The following is a 25,851-nucleotide window of genomic DNA, read 5'->3' as shown; positions in this document are numbered from 1 at the left end:
TTTCCTCAGCTAGAACCGGTCAGGGTATGTTTTCCCTCCTGATTTCCCAGTAGCAAGGAGTGAACAAACCCAGGTTGGCAAAACTGATAGGAATCGGCAAAAAAAACAACAGGCTGCACGGAGTTGTTGAAGTGAATTGCTGTGAGAATGAAGCCGGCAGTGTAGGAAGGGAAGATGGCTGAACAGCAAAAGGAGCAAAGTTGGGAGCCAAAAAATGCCTGGGTTTTCTTCCTGCCTTTGTCGTGCCTCACTTGTAACCTTGGAAACGGAGAGACGGAGGGGTTGGGAAAGTTGCTAATTGTAAAAATGGAGATAAGACGCAATGCACGGCTCTCTTTTCAGTTTCACTTAGTGTGTGTGCTGTCAGCACAGCCTGCATCTTGGTGGTGGTGGCTGTGAGACTGGCGAGGCGGTGAATGGCCGAGGACAGTGCACAGCTGTGGGCACTATTTATACCTCTGTGGACAGGAGAGTCTGCATGATGAAATAGGCACGGCTCAGCTCGGCAGGATTTCTTTGGGAATAGTTCCCAAATACGTAAAGGGAGATTCTAGCAATTAAAATACGGCCAAGAACAGACAGCTGGTGAAGAGAACAGCAAGTCACACAAGCGAGGACTTGCAGGTGGAGGGTCTGAAGCCTCTGCTGAGCATCCCTCCCTCCCAGCACATGTGCCCAAGCCCTTGGCTTCTCCAACAAGAGCCAGCAAAGGCAACTTCCAACTTTCCAAAGCATGTAAGGAAAATGATTATCTTAATAATTTTCTCTCAGCTGAAGGACCTGGAAAGGGAGCGATTTGGTTTGTTCTTTGTAGATGTGTTAATGATGGGAATCTTTCAAAAGTCGGCTTGCAAGGACAGAAGGACAAATGCAATTATAGGATGTGTAAAATGGAAATTAGGCACCGGGATAGTAACTGGATTGCTTCAAAGACGAGAAGCTGGGGTAAATTAAGAACTACCAGATACCATCTCGGAAATACTGGAATCTAATATCTGACAATTACTTTGAGAAAAGTTTGCTGAGGGAAAGCACGGGGTACTGCCAGCACTGCATAGCTCTGTGCTCCAAGTGTTTGGTACAGATTGCAGATAATTCCACACTGACCCCTATTTTATATCTGAAAAAAATCTGTGAAGTTACTGCGTTATTTAAAATACCTCGGAATGTTTCTGTGTCCCCTGGGGATGTGGTTGCAGTGCTGTCTTTACTTCCCGTTTCTCCCTTAGTGCTCTGAAATCCACAAGCTGCTGCTGTCCCAGACTGCTGTCTCTTCGGGGAAGCAGAGGATGGGTTAGTGGGTGAATTACAAAGTAATTTGATCGAGGGCTCTGAAGATACGATCTCTCCTCAGTTTTCTTCCCTTGTAATGTCAACACTGTGGTTTTTAGAGAATAATACTTTGCACGTACACTCTGAAGTTCCAGCTTTGGCTCCGACTTGTCCTAAAAACCACTTTGTTGGGTTTGATCTGATACGGGTTACCATCTGACAGCTCTTGTCCCTCTAAGAAACTTGTTTCCAAATTCTCTATTACAAAAGCTTGATCAAAAGATAAAACTTGAACTAATAAGATGAATAATTTACCAAGATGAAAGAAAAATGGAACGGGGCAAAGCTATGAGCCTGAGGCACTGATGTGTTCCCAACAGTCTGTCTTGTCTGTGGTGACTCTTGCTGACCGTAGTGTCTGTTGTTACTGCTTCTATTACTGAAAATGAGGCCGTTTACAACCTGAAAATAAGATTTGTCAAGGCTTATGGAGCCATTGAGGTTGGTAAAACCTTCAAGATCATCTCATCCAACCCACCAGCACTGTGTGTGCACTGACCATGTCCCTCCGTGCCACGTCCCTGTGGTTCCTGAGCACCTCCTGGGGTGGTGACCCCACCACTGCTCTGTGCAGCCCATGCCAGTGCATCACTGCTGTTTCAGAGAAGTCTTTCCTGATGTCCAACCTTAACACAGCAGCTCAGTTAAATGCTCAACTTGACATGAGCACGTTTTCACTTCTTGCACAGTGCATTCCGCCAGCTCCTGAATGCTGTGTGCTTCCCGTTCTTCAGGTGACTGCGATGTGAGACAACACGCATCGTGGGTGCACTGGGAAAATCTATGAACCCGCTTCTTGAAGGCAGGAGCTGCAGCACTGAGCAAAGAGCAGCCGGCTGTGCCACCACCGCTCAGCACCGTGCCCGTCCTGCACACACCCAGCTGCCAGGTACATTGCTGCCTCTTGCTTTGGGCTGTCCCAGGCACTTGCTTCCGTGCTGCCAGCCCGGACAGCAGTGTCAGTGCTGCCAAGAGCAGTGCCACGCAAATGGGAGCATAACTGGGATATATAAAGTACATCAGAACCTATGGAATGATTGTCTGGATTTGTTTATATGGAAACTGCAGCTGTCTGGGCTGAGCTAGATCACAGTATCATACAATGGCCTGGGTTGAAAAGGACCACAATGCTCATCTAGTTCCAACCCCCTGCTGTGTGCAGATCACCAACCAGCAGCCCAGGCTGCCCAGAGCCACATCCAGCCTGGCCTTGAATGCCTGCAGGGATGGGGCATCCACAGCCTCCTTGGGCAACCTGTTCCAGTGCCTCACCACCCTCTGAGTGAAAAATATTGGATAGAGTCTTGTGGTAGTACCCACAGTGTATACCCAGCCACCTCTAGGGTGCAAAGCTAGGTTTGAAAGGCATGGCTGACTGGCCCTACAGTTTGTGTTTCTAGTACTTCAACCACAGAGCTATAAATTGCTCTGAATAACCATCTTCAGTACAGCTACGCTCGAGGAGACTGCATTTATGGCTGTTCTCTGGTAGCAGTAGGGAGCCAGCAGTTTAACAGCATGTTTGGCCTCCTGTTTGGCACTTGGCTGTGGGATCGTGGGCACACCTGCAATCCAGCAGGTTCTCAGCAGGGTGGGAGCTGCCAGAGCTCAGCACAGGCTGCCTAGCAAAGTGTCTGAGGGCACGTGGTGTCCATGAGATGCTTCGGGAGGCTTGGGAAGGGGAGGGGGGAGATGTCACAGCTGTTCTTTTGAGGGGCTGTGGAGAAGGTGAAGTGTAACATCTCAGGAGTGAGAGGATGAGAAGAACACACTGCAAACAAGAAGTTTTTATGAGCTGTGAAGGGGAAATTCTTGGCTGTGAAGATGGTTGGATGTTGGAACATGGGCCCTGGAGGTGGTGGCACCTGTATCTCAAATACACTGAAGCCAGTTAAAGCACCATTGGTAGCAAAATCAAGTACATAAATGTGGAATTAATTTCAAATTTATTTTCTCTCCAGTGGAATGCTCATGCATTGAGATTCAGTAGACATGTTCTTGATCTACGTAAGTTTTAATTTACTGTTTTTATCCACCTGTGGAGTTTGGTGGCCCTGCATGTGGCAGGGGGGTTGGAGATTCATGATCCTTGAGGTCCCTTCCAACCCTGGCCATTCTGTGATTTCTTTAACATTTGTGATTATAACATAATACTGGTTTGGAATGATTTGTCCGGTGAGCTTCAAAGACTTCAGTATTTTCTTGTGAAACAACAGACTGGATTAACAAGCATGCACTGCGTAAGGATTAAACTTGTTCTGGTTGAAGGGATCTTTCAAAAATACTTGAAAAACAGGAAAATGTGCTTGGAGATGTGGAGACGTGTTGGAGTAAGGTAGGCCATTTCTTAATTGTAAGAAAATGTGAAGCTGACTTAATAAAATACAAGAGGTGGCAGGGAAACCTGCAGCATTTGCCAAATGCGTTTACTTGAGTTGGATGTGTGTCTCATTCATGCTTCTGAGCTGGTAAACAGATTCTCTTCTGTCTGTAGAAGTTGGCAGATGCCTTGCTGAATTCAGCCCCACGGAGGGAGGCAGGTGGGATGCACTGTGATAGGTATCTGGAGTTGTTCTGAGCATTCCTGGAGTTAAGGGGACATCATTGGAATGAGGCTTCTTCAGGGGCGTTTCTCATAGACGTATGGCTGAGTTGCTTTGTTTATGTGTGTTGTTGCCTATTTAACTTCTGCAGTTCATGCATTTTAGCTCAAGACTCTGTGTGCTCTGGGAGATGACAGGAGATGGCTCAGTGGCCCAGCAGCCTGATGGGGCCCTGCTGAGGAAATCCCATGTCCTCTCACTTCTTTCTAAATTGCACAGTGTTAAGTGATTTGTGATTCCAGTGCGAGGAGCTCTGCTGTTACCCTGGATTGCTTGCAAGTGAAGCAAACTTAACACTCTTCTTATTGCTGCCACGTAGAGAGCTGCTGTGTGAGATGTGCCACAGGTTCAGCGTGTGACTTTGCAGCAGTTATTTAAGCCTCACTGTCCTTCAGATGCTTCACAAAGACAACTGTATCAGTTCTCAGCACAGCAGCAGTTTGCTTCTGCTTCCAGGGGTGGTGAGTGGGATCAGATGTATAAATGACAGAGATCATGCCAGTTAAATGCTCTCCAAGCATTTTTTACTTGAACAAATTGTTAGCTTTAGCCTGGCGACTGTGTACAGATATTACTGGATAACCCAGCTGTAGTTGCAGTGTGTTCTGTTATCACAGAGCAGTCTGAGCAGCTCAGGCATGCAGAAACTTTCAGTGATGAGCTTTGTAGTGTGGCTTGATTTATTTGCTCTGAAGCAATACGTCTGAATATTTTTTTTTCAGGTTGCTAGGCTTTTAAAGCAGCTTTGGTTCTGTATCAGGCATGTAGAGAGCTGCTCAGTTTCTGAGAACACTGTAGGGCAGCGTGCAGCAGCTCACAGCCTGCCATCAGCGGTGACAGCATTTAATGCAACTTGTTAGCAAAGGAAGGGATATTTCCTTGTATTCTACTGCTTTCCTGGCTAATGAAGTTGTGTGTGCTGACTACGGTGTTTTAAAAGCAACATCAGTCTGGTGAGATGTTATTTATCCCTCTCTGCAAGATGCCTGTGGCATCATCATATGTAGTTCTTTGCAGTCCTAATACAAGATAGAAGTCATCACAGCGATTACAGAATCACAGAATGACCCGGTTTGGAAGGGACCTCAAGGACCACGAATCTCCAACCCCCTGCCACATGCAGGGCTGCCAACCTCCCCATTTAATACCAGTCCGGGATGCTCATGGCCCCATCCAACCTGGCCTTGAACACCTCCAGGGATGGACGGGGCATCACAGCCTCTCTGGGCAGCTGTTCCAGCACCTCCCACTCTCGTAGTAAAGAACTTCTCCCTGACAGCCAACCTAAATCTTCCCTCCCTCAACTTAAAACTATTTCTCCTTGTCCTGCTGTTATCTACCCTTCCAAAGAGTTGACTCCCCTCCTGTGGTCACCTGCAGCCTTCTTTTCTCCAGGCTGAACAAGCCCAGCTCCTCAGCCTGTCTTCATAGGGGAGGTGCTCAGTCCCCTGATCATCTTTGTGGCTCCTCTGACCCTCTCCAACAGCTCTCTGCCTTTCTTGTACTGGGGGCTCCAGACCTGGACACAGCACTGCAGATGGGGCCTCACAAGGGCAGAGTAGAGAGGGACAATCACCTCCCTGTCCCTGCTGACCACCCAATTAATTTGAAAAACTATGTGGAGAGAACATATTTTTTTCTAGAAAGATTGCATAGGAGTCCTATAGAATCTGAACTAGATGACTTTCTTAGAGGAAAATGTTAAAGCTGAATATCTGAAGGAGTTAGGTCTATACTTTATGATGTATTTGGCTCTAAGCAGCCAGACTGGCTGCATGTGGGCCTGCAACCAAGTCCTTTGCAGGTTGTGATAACCATAATGCACTGATACTGTGTGGTATGGCTGTGGCTTTAAGCTGGGAATGAAAACAACTGATGTTAAAGTCAGACCAACGTTTTACCAGCATTAAAAAGGAATAAAATCTAGTAGGAGTTACAAACAGATCAAGAAAAGCTTGAGTATATTATAGCCCAAATAATCCTGTAGTTGTCATAAAAATGGATGTTGTGAGATTGCAGTGAAGCTTCCTTAGTGCCTTGGTGCTGAGCTCCAGCAAGCAGGTATGAAATCAATGCGGAGGAGGACTTTTTTAATTCATGACACATTGCTGCACGTGGGATTCATGGTTGCCATCAGAAAGGTAATTTTCCTTGATGGCTGTGCTAAGCTACAGATTGTGAGATGGAAAGTGTTGCATTGAATTAGCATACTGCCAACATGCCTTTGTGTCTCACAACTTCTATCCCCTAAATAGCTGTTTAGCTATCCTAAATGTCAGAAGCAAAAAAACTGGACCTTTCAAGGTTATAGCTCTTCCTGCTCGGGTAATGCAATTCAGAAGAGCCTACACACAACAAATCAAAGCCTGTGAAGCGATTTGTGGCTTCATGCTTCTACAGTTTTGAAAAAGTACATATAGATTTCCATTGTTCCATTCCAAAGAGCCCTTCAAGTATGTCAGGTATTTATAGCTTTGGATGTCTCACTTGTACATGCTGGAGTTAATGACTCACACCTTTTCCAAACAATTGAAGTGCTTCCTGAATAGCAGAAAAAACATTCCTTCCTCTGCTCAAGCACTGATTCATGTTCTGATTCACATTTGTTTGTTGTCGTGTGGCAAACACCATTTGGCATGTTTACTCCTAGGTCTTAATTACCCTGCAGGAGTACTTTTCTCTTCATAGATCCTATTTCCTTTCCTCTTCTCAGCTGTGTCATGAGACAGCACCTAAATTAATCCCAAAATAGAAGCCTCCTTCATCCTTCCATCTTCCCTCCTCTCTCCAGCTGTGTGCTTCTGCTGCTTCCCTTCTCACCAGCACCTGTGGGCCCTCCTCTAAACTCAGTGTGCTTGAGCAGCAAGAATTAAACCCAGGGAAGGACAAAGATTTTGGCAGTAAGTGTGCAGTCCTGACTGGCTTGTTGAGGAGTCCTGCTCACAAGCATCGATACCAGCACAAAGGAGGGACACAGCATACATACAGCTGTCAAGAAATGGACCTCAGGAAAGCTGGGAATGTGTTGGTGGTGCTTTGTTAGCTGAGTGACTGCTTGCCCTAGTGAACTTAACCATGCAGAGGACTGTCAGCATCACCGAGGTGGCCAAGAGGCGGTGAGAAAGGTAAGCAGTATGTTGCCTTTGTCTCCTGAGCCATCAGCTCTATGTTCTCATCAGGGTCACACGATTCCTTGCCCCCTCATTTGTGCAGAAATGAATTCATGGGGCTACAGAGGAGAGCAGACATTGAATGTTGTGTGCTTGGGGTGTGGGGCTGTAAGGGCTGGTTTCACTGCTCATCCTGTCATCAGACCCTGGGGAGCAAACCTGCAGAGCATTTGGAGGGTTGGGTGGAGAGACAGCAGCAGTCTAATTAAGTGTGTCACGAAAGAAAGCATTATTTACCTGTTGGGCTGTGCTGGTGTGTCTCTGCTTTTATGCAGGTCAGCAAAACGTTGGAGACATGAAGTCAGTAATCTGTTGTTTAAAAGGACAACTAAACATTTGTAGGCTTACTGTGGCTTTTGTGACAAAAGTAGGATGTGGTTAAAGCAGAGTTATTTCCAGCAGTGATGCTCAGTGAAACGGCGTGCTTTGAATGTGAAGCTGTGTGCTGCTGTTGTCTGTCCTGTGCTAAGAATTCGTAGCATGCAAGATCAGATCTCCCTGAGATGGCCCACTTTGCCTCAGCACTGTTTCCCAATCGCTCTTCATTCTGTTCATTCCTCTGCCCCTTATTTACACCTCTTCCTGTTTTCCCCCTCATTCCCAATGTACTTGAATGCAGTCTATTTGCCTCTCTTCCATTGAAATATTTCACTGGTACTCATTTGTTTTTCCTCCCACCTCCAGATGACTCGGATTTGTTTCCCCCTTAGGTAATTTTTACTGTTGACTAATTAAAGTCACGACTTATTTCTGCTCCACGAACTCCACAAGTTAAATCTTTTCAAATTGTAGCAGGCAATCAATCCTGTAGGCAGTTTTGCAAAATAGTCTAGCAAAAACACCGGTAGGAAGCGAGCAATCTTCCCTTGCCCAAAATAAACCAATATACAACCCCAAGCTTCCCCACCACATCCCGCACAAATGTCCATCTTCACACGCAAATGCAAATATTTGAAATGCTATGAGATTCCTGTGGGCTCTTTAAGAGAAATGACCTTCTTTTGCTATCCTGGCTTGTAAAGAAAAAATAATTTGAAACCCAACAAGCTTCCCCTGCACTCGCCCAAGCAGACCACACAGATTGCAGCTGCGTGTCGGAAGGACAGCAGAGGGCTGTGCTGTGAGAGCACATCAGAGGAGCCTGGAGGGAAGCCATGTGTAGACGAGGCAGATGAGGAGCACGACAACTGGAAGCTGGGTTGTTCTCGTCTTTCTCTGCAGCATTTTGGGAAAGAAATTGAGCTGATACTCCTGCCTTGAGGCTGTGCCTTTAGGGAGGCGTTATGTTCTCTCCCTTCTTTGCACAGAGGTTGCATTGATCATTTCTCATCCACACGGTGTTAATGCGAGGAAAAACATCTGCTTTTTAATGCTGGAAAAAAACACAGGCAGAGTTTGTTATCTGTGTGTATTGCAGGTGGTGCCCCAGCTTTGGGAAACTCGTTTTGGTGTGGGTTTTGGAGGATTGAAACAGTGATCTGTGCTATTCAGAATGTTGGGAACTTTGTGCAGCAGTAGGGCGAAGCGTTGGCAAAACACTTGGTGCTGTACCTTTTTTGCTCTTTTCTATTTATCCACTGTACAAAAGAAACCCAAATCTTGTCAAATAAACTGGTTGTCATCTGTCTGCAAAAGCTGTCTCTCTCCTAGCTGCCCTGTCTTTCAGATTTTAATCACCTTTGTGGTATTTGGAGAGGTTCCTTTTCCACAAGGGAAGTAGTGACTTGTTGCAGTGGATGGATCGTCTCTCAGGTTTTGCATTAGCAAGGAGAATCAGAATAAAAGCCTGTCTGCTTACCCTCAGATTCTCACAGGTTTTGTCTGTGAAACAGCTAAATAACCTTGCCAAGGTGCTTTATTTTGATATGCCCAATATCATGTTAACCAAGCAAATTAGGCTCGGATGACAAATATGTCTTGATGCAATGCACTGCAACAACAGTGTGTTGGTAACTTTGCATTTTTCTTGTTTCCTTCCTGGGTTGTTGTACATGTGTGCAATAAGAAGGGGTTGTCCAATTTACATCCAGCTGTTTTCCATTTGCACGCCAGTCCAGCTGAGCAGAGATGGACTTGGTGAATTTGTTTTCCTCTTGACTCATTGCAAACTCACACTCCAGTCGTTCTAGTTAAACAGATCAGGGGTACCAGGGAAAGAAAGGAAAGGAGAGACAACTTCTTAATGTGTGTACAAGGGACAACCTGCTGTCGGGTATGTGGTCTGTGAATGGAACAAATGTTCTTCAGGTGCATTACATGGTAAATAAGCTGGGATGATTCAAAGCATACCCATCTTCCTTAGCTTAGAGCAGCGCTCACAGGAATGTGTGCTTAGACCAACAGCATAACTGATTGTGTTTGATATCCACACACAAATGTAAATAATCTTCCATAAAATCAGACCAGTTATCCAATAGATGACACAGAAATGGATCTGGTGTCTACTTAGGTAAAACTTTCATGATGTAGAGTTTTGTTTATGGACTTGTGGGGAAATGGAGGTGCTTAGGCCACTGGGAAATGTTAAATGTTGGGTTGGAAAGATAAGAATTGGGTGGGGATACAAGTCTGTCTGTTTGTATTTGGAAAAGGTGGACAGAAGCTTTTGCAGTGCTAAATGTTGGTTCTGTGACCAAAATGATTCATTAGGAAGCATTCATTTCCTGAGCTACTTTTCCCCACAAGAGGTGAAGACTCAGAGGGATGCTCCCTTCCACCAAAAGGACTGGTTTCAAGCTTCTTACGTAGGTGGCAAATCTACACCTTAAAGAAGTGTTCTCACGTTGCTTTGCCTTCTGTCCCTCATTCCTTATGGAAGTGCTGCTTTGGCTGGATTGGCACAGTGTGCTTTTGGCTCTTCTGTCTGTGCTAATTGGCATTTCATCTTGCCGTGGGCTACTGAGGTCCCAGCATTCTTTTGCTGCACTAAATAATTCAGACTGTGTGTGCACTGAGCACTTGCTCCAGTGACTAAGCAGGATGTTTTGGGGACAGACTAATATGCATTTTGCTGTGTGCTCATAAAAAGTTGCTACTGAAACAGATAGGGACATTAAAGATTGTATCCTTTTGTTCCTTGTTCAAGTCCTTACTGTTCTCTGCAAAATTAACCTTATACAGCTGTGGTGTGCAAAACCATTGTGGATGCCCCATCCCTGCAGGCATTCGAGGCCAGGCTGGATGTGGCTCTGGGCAGCCTGGTCTGCTGGTTGGTGACCTGCACATAGCAGGGGATTGGAACTGGATGAGCACTGTGGGCCTTTGCGACCCAGGCCATTCCATGGTTCTGTGATTCTATGATGGTTCTATGAAAACACTATCTTGTTCTCTTGATGAGATCTCTCTCATTGGGTGTTTTTCACTGGGGTTAACGTGAAGACCTCAGTTTTATAAGGATGCCTTGCTGAAGGGAAGAAAGTATTAGTCAGCCTCAAGGTTTATTTGTAGAGGTCTGAATTCAGGAAATGGCATTGTTACGCAAGGCTTGGAGCAGCTGGAAGAAAGGAGATGGATATGCGATGGCCTGGAAGGGAAGCTGGGCTGGGAGGTCTGTTAGCTCAGGCACTGCTCGTTGTACTCTGTTGAGCAACTTGCTGCGAAAGTTTTTCATTTCTTCCTTAGGAACAGAACAGGGATTCGGGATCAGAAGGAAAGCGTTGGTGTATGTAGACTGAAGATGCTTTTATTCTTTGTGCAGAAGTTTCTTCCGCTCGTTCAGGAGATCTGGGCATGCTTGACTCCTGACATTTCTTTCCAGGGACTCATTACAATGAATGCACAAGTACTATCAGATCATTCTTATTCAGCTACATGATTAACAAAATGGAAAGATGCAGTGATTAAGCAATGAAACTGTAGCTGTCCCTTGGGAGCACCTCAGCAGTTGTGCCTCAGCAGTTCCTACCTGATTCCAGCTCTGCCTTCAGAAGCGGAAGCAGCACCAAGTGTTTCTGTACAGATGGAAAGGCTCTGACGTCTGCAGTTTACATTATGTTTTAAGTTAAAATCACAGAACTTAAAAGATAATACGTATTTAATGACTTCTAGTGCTGTGTACAGTAACTTAGCATCAGAAAAAGTAGAAAACATTGAGGTTTTGTATGCTTGGAGCCACAAACTGCATTGCAAAATACCACATGAAGTCTCAGTGTAAAAGATCCAGATGAGGGTTGTTGGAGACTGAATAAAGGAGCTAGCTGATGAAATGTAGCATTTAAACCACCTGAAAACTTGTATGGCAGAACGCTCCAAGCCACTTTGCAGACATGCATTCTGATCAGTGCAAGCCAGGAAGGTGACACATTGAGTGCCCTGCTGTGTGCCTGTGTGCTCCTCTGTTTAAGTGTATCTGGTGTGTTTATTCACTGCTTGCATATGGCACAAAAGGGTTAGCATATGCAGCCCATTACTTTGTGCTAGGAAGTGCCCAATAGGTCCACATTGTAAGATTTTACATGGGAAGTTTTGTCAAACCAGTGTGCAAAAACAAACCAGTGTGCAAAAACAAACCAGTGTGCATGTGTAATTTTGAGGTCAGTAAAAGTGTAGGAAATACTGCTCTGGGAAATTCAGAATAACATACTCGTGATGTAATTTTTACATCAAGTATTTTTTACTCAAGTATGAGCCTTTGAAGTGTTACTGTAGATCATCTGTAACTTGCTGGAATCTACATAACAGATATTTGAAGATAAAAATCTGTGGGAATAAAACCAACCAGGTAAATACTGCTTGGGTAAGGAAGCTAACTAATAAGGGCATTTGGGAACTGGCACTCCAAGAAGAGCAAGAATATTTTTCACCCACTTGAGCTTCATTGTTACTAAATAATACTTCATTTTCTACTGTTCCCATTTAGAAGTGTGTGTATGTTTCCTTTGGCAGGTGGGGTCGGTAGAAACTCTGGATGGTTTGGTTGCTTTGCAGGAGCTGGAGCTGCTAGAGAAGATGGGGATTTCTGTTAGAACAGCTGATCGTAATGCTCTCGTTGGAGATGGAACAGCTTTCAAAAATCATATTACTTCTGACAGCTAGAAAAAGTGTTTCTGTGTGGAAAAAGCATTTGTGTGTTGAGGCAGAAGTGTGCTGTGAGCTGAGTGCTTGTTCAGATAAATGATGTGATAGAGGGCTGGCTTTGACCCTGGCAAATCCTGACTCTGGGGTGCTTGCTGTTAGTTGGCCTGATTCAGGTAGGTTAAAGTGGATACTTTTTGGTTAAAAAAGAAGATGTGAGAAGATGCAGCCTATTGCTGATTCCTCCTGTCCTGCTGGAAGACAGTATGCAGTGCAAAAATGCAGTTACACGCTACACTACTCGTGCCCCATGCACTACTCGTATAATGTAGAGGTGCTGCAATTGTACTGTGAGTTTCTTGGGCTAGCTGTATTGAATTTTTGATACAGTGCATACAAGGATTAAAATATTTCTGTACATACATGCTGTGATGTACTTTGGCACTAAAGCATCTGATTTTTTGCTGTGTTAAGGAGCAACGTGTGTTCTGGAGCTCCTATTTTTTGGCTGTGCTGCTGTATTCTAGTAGGGGCTTTACAAAGCTGTGTAGCCATTCCAGATGAGATCCTTTTCTTCTAGGAGTTCAAAATGAGAAAGACTGGAGATAAGCTACCAGACTGCACTGTTTCTATATAGTAATTATCTTGCTTTAAACTCACACCTTTCCACAAAACCATGCTATGCAAGTTGTTCTTCCTCTCTGATGCTATGTGCTGCCTGTGGCAGAGAACAGAAAGCTGCCTGGGTCCCCAGGGCTTTATTCTGCCATTTTGCTGACCAACATTTCAATCAGTGGAGGCTTTAAAAGGTTGTTTTAGCAATGGAATGGTGGCAAAAAAAATAATTAAAAAAAAAGGTCAAACAAAAACAAGCAAACAAAACACACTGAAACCCCTCTGTGATCACCGTTCTTTTGGTGGTCTTGAAGAGTGAGCATGAACTGTGGTAAGGGATTTCTAATTATCCCTTCTTGTTTTATTTGATGCCTTTTCTGTTTCATGATCATTAAGTGCCATCCCCCCCCCCCCCCCCACACACACACACTTGCAGCCCCCAAATGGTTTCAGATAACCATAGCAGTCAGATTCTGCTTGTGCTGTTTGTAAGGCTTCTGTAGAAGGCAAATATTAGAATGGTAAGAGGACAGAACAAATGTCAGCTCCATTTGTCTCCAGAAAGGCAGCATTGTTCTACATTTCACTGTGTGTAATATGAAGGGATTTGTTTAAAGGGGGCCTTTCATAAAAAGGGAATTGTAGTTAAGGAAATTGTATGCTCTTTAGTTGCTGTTGTTTCAGAGCAATCTACACCAAAATGGTGATTTTTGTAGCAGTGGAGCAGGCGTGGGCTCTGAAGCACATCTGTGTTCAAAGTATTTTTATCCTTCATGTTAAAGTAATGAGAGATGGGTAGCTAATGAAGGAAAGCACTGTTAACATCCAAAGGAAGGCGATGTGGATGGCCAGTGGTCTGGAGGACAGGTTGTATGAGCAGTGGCTGGGGGCCCTTGGTTTTTTTGGGCCCCAGTTCTGGCCATAGCTGGGGTAGGTGGGGGGTTATACCCATGTGTGGCACAATAACTTGCCCAAATACTCTCACCATTTGCTGTGTTGCTGGTTGTGGTTGGCTCAGGGATCACCCCTGTGGCCAGGCACAGAATTGGAGGCAGTCTGTTTGGTCTGGTGTGTGTTTAGTCCCAGTGAAAGTCTATGTGCTGTTATTTCCTATCACCCGTTATTTCCTATCACTCTGCATTGTACTGTCAGAGCATTCTGTGCTCAGTGTGAATTTTGCCTTAACATGTGTAGGATGTTTATATTTCATACTGTGTGCAACCAGAACAGACCTACGCGTTGTCCATGTAGTATGTCAAGTTGAAAAGATCTTCAGCATCTGCAGTACTGAACAATTTTCAAATCTTTTGTTATAATCTTCAAGACAACAAGTTTCCTAAGGTCCCTGATGCTTAGTTTCTAATAAGATAGTCTTTTAAAGGTGGATAACCCATTCCCCAGAAGAACATGTTGAGAATAGTTTATTGACTAATGTCTTCTGTAATGCCGTACCTCCGTTTGGTCTGGAAATCTGAGCAGACATCAAATTGTTTGCTTATCTTTTGGGATAAAATTGAGTCTTCTGAATTATTGAGCATGCTCTCGTGTTCCAGACCAGACCTGAGTGGGCTCTTTGAGCTAAAAGCTACTCATTAGCAGGTAAACTGATAGCTGAATGCATTTATTATTGATGCCTTAGCGGGAATTTCCCTGTCTGAGGAAGGATGGTAGCTGATGGAAGTAGTTTGCATGGAGACGTGATGTTAGAATGTTGTGCATGCTGTGCATTTATTTTTTGGGGTGTTTGTTACCCTGTGTGTCATTACTGATAGAAGCAGCTTGAGTCTTGCCTTGCTGCCTTCACACGGTTCTTACAGGCAGGTCCTGTCCCTCCAGCTCCCTGCATCAGCCCCACCAGCTCTCAGCTGCCCCTCTGGGCTCATGCCAGCACCTGGGCACACAATCAGCCAGGGCCAGGAGCTCAGGAGCAGTGATGAGGGTAGAGCCGTGGCAGCCCAAATGGAGGAAGACCATTTGAAGATGTTGCAGAGGCACACCCGTGAAGCATTACTCATCTGCAGTATATGATTGTTAAGTTTCCGCTGCGACTGGAAGCTTCTGGTTGAAATGGATTTTAAATTAAGCCAAGTATTTGCAAAACAATAGGAGAGAGGAAAAACTGTAGCGTGAGTCATAAGCATGGAAACTTCCACCGCTGACTGCTGAAATCCTGGGGATTAGGTAAAAGAAAAACTGTAGTTCCCAGTGTGCTCCTGTGTCCATTGTAGTTTGTTTATTGGGTAAAAGAAACAGTGCGGTCATCGAATCCTACTGTTAGGGCAAAAATTGGTAGTTTATAACCAGTGTTTCTAACCACGCTGCTTAGATGTTTTGCTACATAAACAAATGTGCGAGGCATTAAAAAAAATGCAAAAAAAGAATAGCCCTGCATATTAGTGTAGAAGTTAGCAGTGTATGGAAGCCTCCCCTGCCTCGTGCTGCCATCAGTCAGCATGCAGAGCTCCATGGCAGTTAGCCCCATGTGGACCATCTCAGAAGGGTTCTTTGGAAATTTCAGCCTTCCAAGCCAACTGAATGCTCAGAACTTGTTTTCAGGGATCAAAAAGGGTTTTCTTGGCTTGGCTTCTACTACCTAGCTGTCCCTGCTGGGCCTGGTGGACTGCTGGAAACTTGGAAGACCCTTCCATTCATAGAACTTGACACCCACTGGCATCAAGGGACAAATTCTGCAGTTCCTGCAGCAGCTGCCAGAATGTTGCTTAGTTCTCCTGTAACTCATCAAGCAGGCACTTGGGCATCTTTGAAAACGTAATTAGAAACCAAAGCAGGAGTGAAATGCTGAACTGCATCCGTCTTCCTCTTCCAAAAACGCTTGCAGTTCTACACTGAGGCATTTTCTTAAACCTCTTGCATTTAACTTTGTTGCTGTTTCTTTAGAGGTTGGGCAGTGGCATTACTCACAAAAAGGACTTTGCTCTTGATTGAGGTAACGCTGTGGACTTGGAATTTAACAGACTGTCTGGGAAAGCTGCTCTGTGAGCAGTGCTAAGAGGTTTGGGTGACTTTATGTGGCCCCGTTCTGTAGGTTTTGATTTCATTTAGGCAATGCAAATATGCTATTTAATACGTGTTAAAATTTCCTCCAGAACTTAGGACTTGTGTGATTTAAGGGGTGCATGAAAGCAATCACTTTGATATTTGGTTGCTTAAATACTTCCATGCTCAGTCTGCTCCACACCTCCCTCATTTTTAATTTGTCCTCGCTTTCCCATCTCTTAATGTTTCTGTAGATTATCTTGTGTAAGAGCAAAGCAGGTCACAGCTAGGACTGTATGGATGGTGGCAGTGCAGTTGGGTACGGCTCACCTTCCTGGCCCTGCTGGTCACTCATTTCCACTTCAGTGCTGACCCGTGTGTTTGTGCAGCCTCGTGGTGAACCGAGTCGGGAAGTGATGCAGCAGGAGGAGGACAGCCCTGCCAAAAATGACCAGCTGCCTGCTGTTGGCTTGGCTAGGCTGGCATAGGAGCAAAGGGCTGGCAGAAGAGGGGTAGGAGTGCTGAAGTTTTTTCTTCTGCTGAACAAGAAATAATGGAGCCAAGGTCTAGAAACTGAGGCTTTGCCTGAAAGTGAGAGAGATGGGAAATTTGAGGAAGAGGTACATGAACAAGTTGAATTAAAAGTATTTGCTACTTCCTAGTTCATTTTCTTGAGTTTATTTGAAATCTATGTGTTGATTTAGCCCAGGTCAGTTGCTTACTTAGTTAAATTAAAGCAATAAAGTATTGAGTAAACAAAGCATGCTCATGGCAGGGATGCTGATGAGGTGTAGGCAGCCTTTTTGCTTGCTCAGGCTTCCCTCAGTGAAACAAGGTTTTCAGATGCAGTTCCTGAAAGCCAGTAGATGTGCAGCTCCTTTTTCAGGAGCACTGTGGAAGTCAATGTGAAATACCAGTGCTGAATGATGCTGAACTTCATGCATGCTGTGGTTGCTCGGCTGAAGTGTTCCACCAGGTTTTCAGTGCTCGTATTTTTGAGCAGTGACACAGCTTTGGGTCAACCGGGGCAGATGAGGAAGAGGACAAGGGTTGCTTACACTTGAAATATTTACCATCAGCCTTTCCAGTTCTATTGGATTTTTCTCTAATGCTGGAGACAAACTGCAACCCCACAGTGAGGTAGTGTGTGCCTTGCAGATAATAGCGATAGGGTTAAGATTGATGTGACAACCTGAGAATTACTCTCAATGTGAAGTTATCTATGAGGGTGTAATCCAACCTAGCAACTTGCCGTTGCTGAGGAAGTTCTGCATGCTCTGCTCTGCCCTTCCCTTCCTTCCCCAGCTGGGTTGGTGCTAGCACCTCTGAGCTTTGTCAGCTGATTTAACTCACTAACTAGGCAGAAAATGAACCTGGCAGAAGCAAAGAGCTGCCTGCTGTGCTAGCGGGGTGCTGAGCACAGAAGAGGAAGCAGAACCACGAGGCTGACAGCAAAGGCAAGGAAGTGAGTGAATCTTCTTTGATCCATCTTTCATCTGTAACTGTGTTGAGCAATGTCACTTTCAATAAAGGTAGCATTGCTTATACCATTAACACTGTGTATGTGTAAGGTATGTAACCATAGACCTTCTGTTGCAAAGGTTGCCTTCTCATTGTGTCACCTGTAACACTCAATCAAAGCTAAGTCTCCATTAGAGCCCTAAAATTACTGTAATTAGGTGATTTTTGTATTATAACTAATGGTAAGAATTAGGGAAAATGCATGTTATGCTAAAGAGGAATCCCATGAGTGTTGCAGTCAGTGAAGCAAGAAGGCAGGCTGAGATAGGTACTTCTGTGTCAGAGAACTCCCCAGGCTTCACATACCCAGCGAGTCCAAAAATGAAGATGCTCCATTTGAATTCCTTTTAAGTAACAGGGTAGAAGCAGCCGCAGTGATTCTTACAGAATATTTCTTTTGCCATCGTTCTGTGTGCCAGGTAATGCAACCTACTGTTTAAACAAGCTGCTTTAGCTTGAGAGAAGAAGAAACCTTCTGGGAACTGTCCTGTGCTGTGAGAGGAGAGCAGGATGCTGCGGAGCTGCAGGGGTGCCGCTGGCAGGCAGCAGCTGGGTGCTGTGCCCTTTTCCTCAGCTCGGGGGGCTGCTTGGGGCTCAGGGCTCTGGTGGCTGAGAGCTTCCAGATGCTAGAACTGCTTTGGGCTTTAAATCTCCATTCAAACAAAGCGAAACTCTGAATATTCATGGCACATCTTTCTCCATTGTATTTGCAGCTTGGACTGTTATGTGCTGCAGTGGTCTCCAGGCATTAGCAGTGTACAAAGCAAGAGCTCAGGGACTTTTTGCTGAAAGGGGGAAGGACTAATGCACCATCCTTGATGCTTTTGGCAGTTTTGACTATGAAGCAGAAGCCATTAGTTGAGGCTTACCTTCTCAAAGTCAGAATTTGCAATGGGCAGCGAAGACGAGGAGGATGCATTTGGGCAGGAGGCTTTGTCTCTGCTCCTGCACGTTTATGGAGGACTGCTGTGGTAGCATCAGCTATCATGATTTCTGCCTTTCTTGGACAGAGATCCAAGCTGTATTAAACTTCATTACTCGCAAGCCCTGCTACAGCCAACAAATTTCCTGTTGGTTTTTAGTCCGTTGGTTTGCTACAAGGGAGTTCTCCAGCAGTAATCAGTGAAAATGGCATTAAGCTGCTTTTGAGACGTCAAGTTTGAGTAAGCGAGGCTGTCTGCACCAAAGTGGTCTGTCACAGTTTTCAAAACAAAAAGTTGAGGAAACTCTCCTATTCAGGTCAAGTTCCCTCTCAGCCCTCTGGCACAGAAGAAGATGCTGACAAGTGTGATGCTTTGATTCACAGTGCTGTCTGGTACATAGAGAGATAAAAGAACTTCAGCCTGATCTGCATAGACAGATTTTTAACTGCCTTCCTCAAAGGTGGGTGAAAAATCACTTTGCTTCCTTGGCATAAGGGAAATCGCATCCAAATTTGTTCAATTACACGGGGAGAGAGGATTTACGGTTACCTTAGTAAACAAGCAAAAACGTTTACAAACCTGAAGTAGTTATTTTCACAATGGTGTGCGCTTTCCTGCCTGTATAAATTCTGTGTAATGCTCCAAATTCTACGTGGAAACGAGTCTGAGCATAAAAGAGAATAATGGGCATTATTCTTTCAGCCACACTTCTCAGCACTGAGCAAACTAATGCATTTATCTCAAGGAGAGGGGGCGAAGGAAGTCGGCATGAAACCAACCCGAGCTGTTAAGCTGCAGCAACATGAAAACATTAGTATTTAAATAAATGGTTCGAGTGAATTCCCGTCAGTTGGTGCTGGGCTGTTCGAATTTCCCCTTGATTTAAAAGAGAAAAGCAGGAAGGGTTTCAAGCAGCTCAGTTCATACAGAAATGACCTGCAAATGGGATTTGAGAGAATAATAGCCATCAGATTACAGGAAAATCGTGCCAGAGCAGCAGCTCTGCTTTGGATGCATTTATGCAGAGTGGGCAGCAGAGAGAGATGAAGAATTCCCCACAGCAAACTTAGCAGGGCCCCGGTGTAAGGCACTCATTTTATTCCCACTAACTGCTAATGCACTGCGGCTGCTTATGGCAGTGTTACGTTAGGAAGCCTCACGTTGGAAACTTTTATGTCTGCCTACGAGAAGTGTGTTACACAGTGTGTAAATATGAGTGTTTTCTCCCATTTATGTGCCTATTTTCAAGTGCAGGTATTTCCTTCTGGCTTTGTTCTGCTTTATTGGAGGTCTACTACCTCTGCCCGGTTCCAAGAGTCCTGAAACATGATGGATAAATACTGCATTTTATCAGTGCCTTGTGCAGTCCTATAAGGCTGTAGAAATAGAGATTATTTTTTTTTTAAGAACATCATAATTTTACCTACTTGCAGGGATTTTATCAGCGCAGCAAAAAACTTGCAGCCACCAAAATTCAATTATAACTGAATTGCTAAGCCAGAGAGCTCGGCTGTGACACGGCACCACTGGGATTTTTATTGATGTATTTATTTTAACCTCCCCTGTCTTACCCTGGGGAACACGTGAGGTATATTTGCTGCAGTTTATTGGGCGGGGGGGGCCCTCAGGTTGAATAGCTGCATCTGGGCAGCAGTGGGAGTGAGTGAAAATAGGAGCTTGTAACAAGTGTTGGGCAGGCTACAGGAATCTAAATATTCTAATGAATGGCACTTGCAGTAGTTAATACTGAATAATGCAAGGTATCATTTTTAATTCAACATAGAGAATTTATAATCGCATTTTCGATCTGAAGAAATATAAGCTATGCTATCACATAGAATACCTTGCGTGCATGTGTGTCCTGTGTCTTGTTCCCTCATTTTCTAATAGGTTCTTTGGTGTTTGAGATACTGGAGGCTAGAAGAGAGTCGTTTCTCTAAAAGCTTAACAGGATTCGTTTTGTAGCAGCAAATGAGCATTAGCAGTCTCTAGGAACACCGCAGCTCTTGCACTCACACTTGACCTTGCACAGCAGCTTACAAAAGAGGAAGATTCCGAATGTGTGCGTGCAGAGCCCACTGTGGGTCTGTTTTGAAGCATTTTTTGACATCAGATGTTTACTCGAAGGGGGTTGCACTTCTCGTGACCTCCCCTCACTACGCTGCAGTTCACAGTCAGTACTTATGCTCTTTATCTGTAAGATCACACAGTCATTCTTCATCCTCCTGTGCCACCTCCCTCTGCCCATCTACTTGCTGTTTGTTTTACTGCTGTGATTTCTTTATTCTTGAATATAAATGCAATTATAACATGAAATCTCTCATTAGTATTCTGCCTGCAGCACGGTTCTTTGTCTGTGTGGATAGAGCAGAAAGGTACAGAGCGCAGGCAAATGCAATTGGATGGACAGAGGGAAGCCCCCAGATCAGTTGGGCTCTGTAAACCTTGACAGAGGCAGAACAGAATCATTTGATTTCAACTGCAAATCTGAAGGGGGTTTTAAATTTTAAGTCATTTTTGAGAGTCTGGCCGTCATGAAGGTGGATGGTTGGATGACTGTGTAATAGAAATCAGAGTCAGAATGGCTTAGGGAACAGTGAATGGAGGTGATATGCAAGAGTTAGCTTCTCATCTGTTTTCTTTCCTTCTGCACCAGCGCCTGGCAGCTCAGACACACAGCAAGGTACTTCAGCTACGGAATGTCCTTCCCCAGGATGTTGTGGATACTAAATTTTACATGAGTTCAAAAGGTAACTGGGTAAATGGATGAAGGAAAATTCCATACAAGGCTGTCGAGTACAAAGACGCCGTTGCCTTTTCAGGAAGTCTCTGAGCTGCACGGTGCTGGGCTTGAGGGTCTGGAGAAAGTGCTGGATGTGCCCTCGGTGTCTGGGATGCTGCCAGAAGCACGTGAAGGATGCATGGGATTTCTGGTCCGCTCTGCTGGGTTGCTGTTGTGTTTTACACCATTTTTGTCCCCTCTGAGGCTTTCCTTGTATTTATAATCCTTCTGATCTTTTGTGCACCATCTTTGGTAGCTGGCAGTTTTGCTTGATTGGCAGCTGTTATTTTGAATCTCATCAGCTGAACCGCATCATCCCTTCTTAGATGAAGTCTGTTATATTTAGTTAATACTTGAAGTTAATACTTTATTCTGCACAGATGAATCACTCTTCCATGGCAATCACCTACTCTGTCCCTGACTTTGTGGTTTGGAGTTGCATTCTGACCCAACATCTCATAAAACCATTTTCTAGAGGAGTATTTAAATGACATAAAAATTCAGAAAGCATTCCACAGCTTTTTCCCCAGAATTATCTGACATTGACCTGCCCTGTCTTCTTATGTCTTTGCAGTGTAGCGCTGCCGTGGCTAAAAGCATCCACTTGGCCAGTACTCCACAGCATGTGAATTGAACACGAGAGGAAAGTCTGTAACCTGCCTCACCTCCATCTCTCAAAAACAAAAATGCAGAAAGAAAAAATGATCTCTTAAAGCTCTCTCTCACTAAACGCAGGTTGGAGTTTAAGTGTTTTTGGCAGCCATACAATTGGAGCTGTGCAAACCAGCTGCAAGCTGGAAACAAAGCGTACTGTGCAGTACGGAAGCAGCCAAGGGCAGCAGACAATATGCAGCCAGCAGGGCTCTCCTCCAGCTTGCCATTAGCTAAGAGTGATACTGAAGCTCAGCATCATGCTTAATTCTGATAGTTGCACATCTGTGTTAATACAGCAACTTGTGAGCAGGGAGAAGGAGCACAGCCCTCGATGATGCCTGCAGACCACTGCTGGAGTGCCATGCTCCCACTCAAGTGCTCTCTTCTCTAAAGGCATCACTCCAGTAATAGCTCTTGTGCTGCAGCACTCAGCGTGGTTTCCCAGTCACCGAGCACTGCAAGCCCTGACCCAACTTTTTGCCTTGCTGTTGTGGGGACTGAGCCTGGTTAGCCGTGCTCCTGATGCTGCTTCTGGGCTGGCAGAGCTGCCTGATGCAGTGCTAGCAGCGTTGTGTTGCATTTATTTGCATTCTGGCTCTTCTGACCACTGCAAGTTGGCTTCTATTGCACTTTCTTGCTTGAGATAAACGTAGTATTTTATTCTTGCCTTTCTCACTCAAGGTTGAGTGGTACCACACCGAGATGTCAAAAGGTGATGGTTGGTAGCTGGCAGAGCTTAAGCATCAGTTATTTTCTTGGAAGTACTCCACTTTCTGATCATTTCCATTTATCTTACTATCTGCTTTTATGTAAAATGATGACATATAACAGCAATATATAGAAGATGCTTTAGGATTTATTTTGGAAATAATTTTTCTAAAGATCAGTGTGAATTCTGGAACAGAGCAGGGTAAAAATAATATCATGAAATGTCATAGCTGGTAAGGCTATTTAAAAGAAAAGCAGTTTTGACTAATGGCCCACGTATGTGGCTTAACATTTGAGTAAAGATTGAGTTTCTGGTTATGGTGGGAAGGAGGAGCGAAGCTGTTCCCCTGCTGCTTCCTTCTGGGATGTGGTGCCTCTGGTAGCTGTGGGCAGAGCAGGGTGCAGAGTTGCCCAACGTAGTTCCCACTGCCAGCAGAACTCCTGCACCTGGTGTATGCCCTCCGGCCTGCTGTGGGTGCACTGCTTCTGGGGCAGTCGCTGGGGCCTTCTACCTGAACACCCAAAATCCCTTCTGCCACAGCTATCAAGGCCGTTCCTAAAAATATTTCTCTCCTAGTGTTGTTCCTTTTCCACTTTCTCAGTCTGCCACAAATCGCACATTACTTGCAGTCCAATATCTACAAAAGCTTTTCCTTTCTTCTCTTTGTTGTTTTTTTTACTACTGTGCAAATTGTTGCTCGTTCTCGTGTTGCCATCTGCCAGTTTTTGTACGGCAATTATAATTAATAAGCGAATGTTCTGCTTACGCCTGTTCTAAGGGTCAGTCAAAATATATCACAGCTGATGCTCCTGCTTGCCTGTGGTCGAGTCGGAGGCCCATATGGGATCATCAGAGACGGGATGTCATCCCATCTCTGCATGGATGATCCACGTGGGATGTCAGCTGTAAGCACAAGCCAGTGTCGCTGGAGGCTGACCCCATCATTTTGTAAAGCCCGTGCAAAGAGAAGATCTCTGCTTTGTCTGCTGCCTTCTGGTGACGTTCAAGGGAGAAAATAAGACATCTCGTTGCTCACTGCAACTTTGGAATGCCACCTAATGCACTTATTTCAAAATTTAAAAAACTATGTTGTGACAGAAAAGGAAGATTGGAGGTAAAATGGCAAATCCCTGTGTATGAAGCTGTAGAAGTACTAAATGTGAGTGCTTGGGCAACTTTAAATGATGTTCATTTAAATGAGGAATTAAAAATTTGATCAGGGAAGGCAAATAGAGTTTTAAGATTATTCAGAGGAGGAGCACCCAGTGCTGGGAGCACTGCACTGAGGCCAGTGGGATGAAATTAAACAAGACCAAGGGCCAGGTCCTGCACTTTGGCCACAGCAACCCAGGCAGAGCTACAGGCTTGGGGCAGAATGGCTGGAAGTTTGTGTAGAGGAAATGGACCTGGGAATATTGGTTAATGCTGGCTGAACACGAGCCAGCAGTGTGCTCAGGTGGCCAAGAAGGCCAGTGGCATCCTGGCTTGTGCCAGCAATGGTGCAGCCAGCAGGAGCAGGGAAGCGATCATCCCTCTGTGCTCAGCTCTGGTGAGGCTGCACCTGGAGTGCTGTGTTCAGAGCTGGGCCCCTCACTGCCAGAAAGACACTGGGGCCCTGCAGCGTGTCCAGAGATGGGCAGCAGAGCTGTAAGGGGTCTGGAGCACAAGTGTTATGGGGAGCTGCTGAGGGAGCTGGAATGGGTCAGTGTGGAGAAGAGGAGGCTCAGCGCAAACCTGACTGCCCTCTCCAACTCCCTGACAGGAGGTTGTGGTGAGGTGGGGGTCGGCCTCTGCTCCAGGTAACAGCGATAGGATGAGAGGTGATGGCCTCAAGCTGTGCCAGGGGACGGACAAGTTGGACATCAGGAAAAGTTTCTTCTCCAGAAGAGTGGTCAGGCAGTGGCACAGGCTGCCCAGGGAGGTGGTGGAGTCACCATCCCTGGAGGTGTTCAAGAAACGTTGAGATGTTTAATGAGGTTTAGTGGGAAAATATTGGTGGTAGGTGGATGGTTGGACTGGATGATCTCGGAGGTCTTTTCCAACCTTGGTGGTTCTATGATTCTCTACTCCTGTTCTTCCTGATGGAGGCCACTTGCCTGAGGTGTCTGCTAGGTGTGCTAACAGCACCTCTGCATTTATCCACTGTGAAGAGCCCTGGAGAAAGACGGCTCCGTGTGCACAGTGTGTGTGAACACAACCATGCACAAACTGAGTAAGTCATCTGGGACTTGTGGCTAGATGAGGACAGGATACTGTGACGACAACTACTTTCAGACATTCATTAAATAAAAGATGAAGAAAGTCCATGACTTCTGTGCTCAAAAATCTGCAATAATTTTATCTCGTATAACGGCAAGCACTTGAACTCTGCTACTGGACTTCATAGACATTAGTACCTCTTTCCCACAGTGCTCCCCTGGCCTTCACCTTGCCAACCAGCGGTGCTGTCAGGAAACACTCTGCATTTCTTTTGCTTCTGCTGACCTGTGATCTTGAAACTCTCCTCCAGCAGCAACATGCAGTATTTCAGTAAGTCCTGTTTATTGTCAGATACATGGTTTTGGTTAAAAAAAAAAAAAAAAACAACAAAAAACAAAACCTCTTGATCCCTAAAACCTTCAATTATTTTCCCATTAGAAATAAATATTCTCCAACTTCAGTCCTTCCTCTTTAATCTGTAAAGCACAGCACACACTGTGGTTTCCTTGTTGACTTTAGAGATAACTCTTAGCCTGCAAAAGGCCTTCTGCCTCAAGAACTTTGAAAAGAGGTTTTTAAGGGGATGATGGAGTGCAGCTGCCAGAAGAACAGATGTGGGGAAGGGGAGGGTTACACAGATGGCTCCAGTGCAGCTCTGCGAGTAGTGAAGGAGTGTGGTGGTGGGTGGGGAATGGATTGGAACTCAGACCATAATCCCAGAGCAAGTCCTGGGTTTAGGCTGTGGCAGAGTTGCACAAACAGCCATCTGAGGTTTTGGGTTGAGTGGGTTTTTGCATTGTTGCTTTTGATTTTCCCTGCTGCTGCAGTACTGATGATTCCTCTTTCTCCCTCTGTCCTCATATCCATATTTATTGCCACCTGGGCCTTCCCTTGCTTTGCCAACAGGCTTCCTGTATCAGGCTATGTTTGGATACTCAGGAAGCTTTTGTCAGTGTGGAATAGTACCAAAAGCATACATTTTCAGTAGCTGTTGACGTAAGAGAGACTGTCTGTTGTAGAAAACAACAGTAAGAAAGATATAGTGACTTCTGTGGGTGTACTGACAGGTGCTGCTCCTTCCTCTCAGAGCTGCACACTGCTGAAGCTGGCAATGTTATCACCTCCACGTGCAATTGACAGGTCAAGGTTTTGTAACCTTTCAGGATGGCTGCCACAGCTGTTAGATGGGGCACGTTGTGTTGCTGGGGAGATCAGCACAGTGGGCAGGTATGTGTTTGGGGCTTGGTTTGTATCATCTGGCTACGTGGCCAGCTCGCTTCTTCTCTAGGCAGACTTATTTTGACCTTGTTATTAGTACCAGAGCAGCTAACGC

The 25,851-nt window shown here is 45.2% G+C and overlaps 1 protein-coding gene across 8 annotated transcripts in view; it reads left to right on the top strand.

The window, feature by feature from the left end:
- Window positions 1-25,851, top strand: part of PEAK1 (pseudopodium enriched atypical kinase 1) — a 95,332-nt gene that overhangs the window by 9,701 nt on the left and 59,780 nt on the right. For 3 of the 8 annotated variants that reach the window (XM_048956538.1, XM_048956537.1, XM_048956547.1), the window contains one exon: window positions 2,067-2,221. The exons of 2 other annotated variants lie outside the window; for them this stretch is intronic. The gene's annotated coding sequence lies outside the window, so the exon portion shown is untranslated. Of the gene's footprint in view, window positions 1-687; window positions 2,222-6,726; window positions 7,061-24,728; window positions 24,849-25,851 lie in introns of those variants that run through there. 3 more of the 8 variants (XM_048956543.1, XM_048956542.1, XM_048956539.1) reach the window with 3 other exon arrangements.

This window comes from Lagopus muta, chromosome 10, assembly GCF_023343835.1.
Source record: "Lagopus muta isolate bLagMut1 chromosome 10, bLagMut1 primary, whole genome shotgun sequence".
Lineage (NCBI taxonomy): Eukaryota > Metazoa > Chordata > Aves > Galliformes > Phasianidae > Lagopus > Lagopus muta.
The sequence above is the reverse complement of the archived record's forward strand: the minus strand, read 5'-3'. Positions and strand labels throughout refer to the sequence as shown.